Genomic DNA, 3,133 nt, shown 5'->3' with positions numbered 1-3,133 from the left:
CCAAGAAAGCAGTGGTCGATTTTGTGCATTCAAATATCATCTGTCGGTTTGGGATTCCGAAGGTAATCATCACGGACAATGGCGCTAATCTCAATAGTCATTTGATGACAGAGACATGTCAGCAGTTTAAGATTATACATCACAATTCCACCCCATATCGCCCTAAAGCGAATGGAGTAGTCGAGGCAGCTAATAAGAACATAAAGAAGATACTAATGGTGGAAGGGTCCAGACAATGGCATGAGAAGTCACCTTTCGCCTTGTTGGGTTATCGCACTACTGTTCGCACTACAGTAGGGGTCACTCCTTATTTGTTGGTGTATGGCACATAGGCAGTAATACCCACAGAAATTGAAATCTCATTCCTTCGGATTGTTGCTGAGGCAGAAATCAATAATGTTGAATGGGTCAAAACCCGCTTGGAGCAATTAAGTCTGATTGATGAAAAGAGATTGGTAGCAGTATGTCACGACCAATTGTATCAACAGAGAATGGTGAGAGCATATAACAAGAAGGTACGTCCATGGAAGTTCGAAGAGGGTCAGTTAGTGTTGAGACGTATCTTGCCTTATCAGGCTGAAGCAAAAGGAAAGTTTGCCCCAAACTGGCAGGGGCCATTTGTCGTAACTAGAGTGTTGTCCAATAACGCGTTATATTTGACAGATATAGAACGAAAATGTGGGGAAAAGGCTATCAAATCCGATGCAGTCAAGAGATACTATGTATGATTTCTTTGTTTGATTGTACTTGTTTGTATTTGGCATATTTTGAAGATTGAAATGATGAAGGCGTTTTGTTCTGCTATCTAAATACTTGATCCCTCGTCACCCCTTTTGAGCCTTATTTATTTTCTTTCTTACCCCTCTTTTAGAATCAGTAGTGAACATCAGAAACACAAGCGTGAAAGATAAGAAAAGAAAGAAAATAAAAATAGAAAGAAAGGAGAGAGAAAGAAAAGAAAAAAAAGGAAAAGAAAGAGGAAAAGAGAAAAGAAGAAGAAAAACAATAAAAAGAAAAAAAAAAGAAAAGAGAAAAGCAAAAGACAAAAGAAAAGAAGAAGAAAGGGAAAAGAAAAATCACAACAACGAAGTAATTTCTATGACATGAACTACGTTCGACCTGATTCCTTTTAAGGATACGTAGGCAGCCTCACGGTTCGGTCCCGTCAAAATAAAAATCCAAAAAGCACTCAACCAAGAAACTGGGGCAGAAGTTGTGGTTGTTGTAAGAAAATCTGATTCCTAAAGTTGTAATTTTAACCCATTTGAATTGTTTTAAGCCTTTTATACCCTTTCTTTCTAAACCTGTCCAAAATCCCACATTACGGTCCAAAGAAAGACCTTCTGATCAGTCTTTGAGAAATGCCAAGTCGAGCGGTTAAAGGTAATTCATGTCAGGGGCAACACTCTGGTTCAAGCAGAAAAAATAAAAAATGAGAGAGTCTTATTGGTGAAAACCTTCATAGGCACCGTAAGACGATGTGAGTTGTGAGAAATTAAAATGAGAGAGTCTTATTGGTGAAAACCCTCACGAGCACCTTGGGGCGAAAGTGAGTTGAAAAGTCAACAAGTGAGAAAGGTCTGTTGGTGGAAAACTGTTTTAAGGCACCACAGGATGAACGAGGTCAAGGTTTGGGTAAAGTAATCAGGTCATGGAAATGTTGAGGCGACGAAGTATGGCAACTGAAAGTGGATCGGTTGTACAGATTGGGCCAATTAATCTGAAATGAATGTCATGATCATTTGTACCAGTTGTTCCGCTCAGATAAGATTTTTTTCCTTTTCCCTTTGTAGTAGTTATCTGGTTTTGGATTCTTCTTATCCTTAACCCGCAAAGTCATTGCATTTCATTTTCTTTTGGACTTATTTGTCTAAGAGGTTTTAATGTCAGTCTTGTCCCAAGTAAGAGGAAAAGAATTTCAAAGCTCACTACCAACTCCCAAAATTGCAAATTACAATGTGATTAGAGCATACTAAAGGCAGCGTGATGTAAAGTAAGGTGGGATATGGGGAATCACCAGAAGTTGCACTGGTGGAATGATTTGGTATGTCATGGGAGATGCAAAGGTTCATATCAAGGGGTCAGAGGTGTGAAACAACAACATGGGTATAGAACACTCGGTTCGTCAAAGGCCATGGAATTTGAAGTTCAGTTAGAAAGTCAAAGCGGTTCAGGGCCAGTTCGGGAAAGCCATTCAGAACAAAACAATGCAGTGGAAAGATCTTCAGCAAGAATGCCATCAGCTAACCATCACTTTAAACTGACAAAATTTTCTTTGATTGAAACAGGGGCAGAAAATTCATTTGTTTCAGAGAAACTCTCCATAGGGGAAAGAGCAAGCATCAAAACATGTTTGACTATAAACTTTTAGGACCCTCCTGGAAAATGGGACCTAGTTTACAGTTCAGAAATAGCATAATCTAGCATAAATGTATCTCAAAGGAATAAGTTGGCTTAGAAGTTTGCATGTTCGAGATAGGATTCAATTAGGAGTTTCCAGGACCCTCCTGAATAATGGGACTTAGCTGTAAAATTTCGATTAGATAGCAACATTTAGCGTAAAATTTTGCTATAGGATAGTATAATTCAGCCCTAAAAGCTGTCACTCTTAAGATAAAACTCAACTTTTCATTTTCAGGGCCCTCTTGGATAAGGGGGAGTAGTTTGAAGACCCTCTTAGATGACAAGATTTAGCAGAAGTCACACTTTAGAAGATATAGCATAGATTTTTAATTATCGTGTAACTAGGAATTTCAGGACCCTCCTGGATAATGGGACCTAGCTTTCAATTCTTAGTAATACGTGGTAATACCATTTAGTTTTACACTCACATCTGTGCCCAACCACCAAACTGGGGCAGAAATATTTTCTTTGTTTTATCTATTTTGAATTCAGGAGCCCGCCTGGAGAGAAGGGAATACATTTCAAGTTGAAGTCAGGAGCCCGCCTGGAGAGCAGGGAATACATTTCAAGTTCAAGTCAAGAGCCCGCCTGGAGAGCAGGGAATACATTTCAAAGTCAGCCGTCAGGAGACCGCCTGGAGAGCAGAGAATACGGTCAAGCATAGCAGTCAGGAGCCCGCCTGGAGAACAAGGGAGTACAATTTAAATTTTAGCCTTCAAATTCTTTTTTT

Source organism: Nicotiana sylvestris, chromosome 8 (genome assembly GCF_000393655.2).
Source record: "Nicotiana sylvestris chromosome 8, ASM39365v2, whole genome shotgun sequence".
NCBI classification, from domain to species: domain Eukaryota; kingdom Viridiplantae; phylum Streptophyta; class Magnoliopsida; order Solanales; family Solanaceae; genus Nicotiana; species Nicotiana sylvestris.
The sequence above is the reverse complement of the archived record's forward strand: the minus strand, read 5'-3'. Positions refer to the sequence as shown.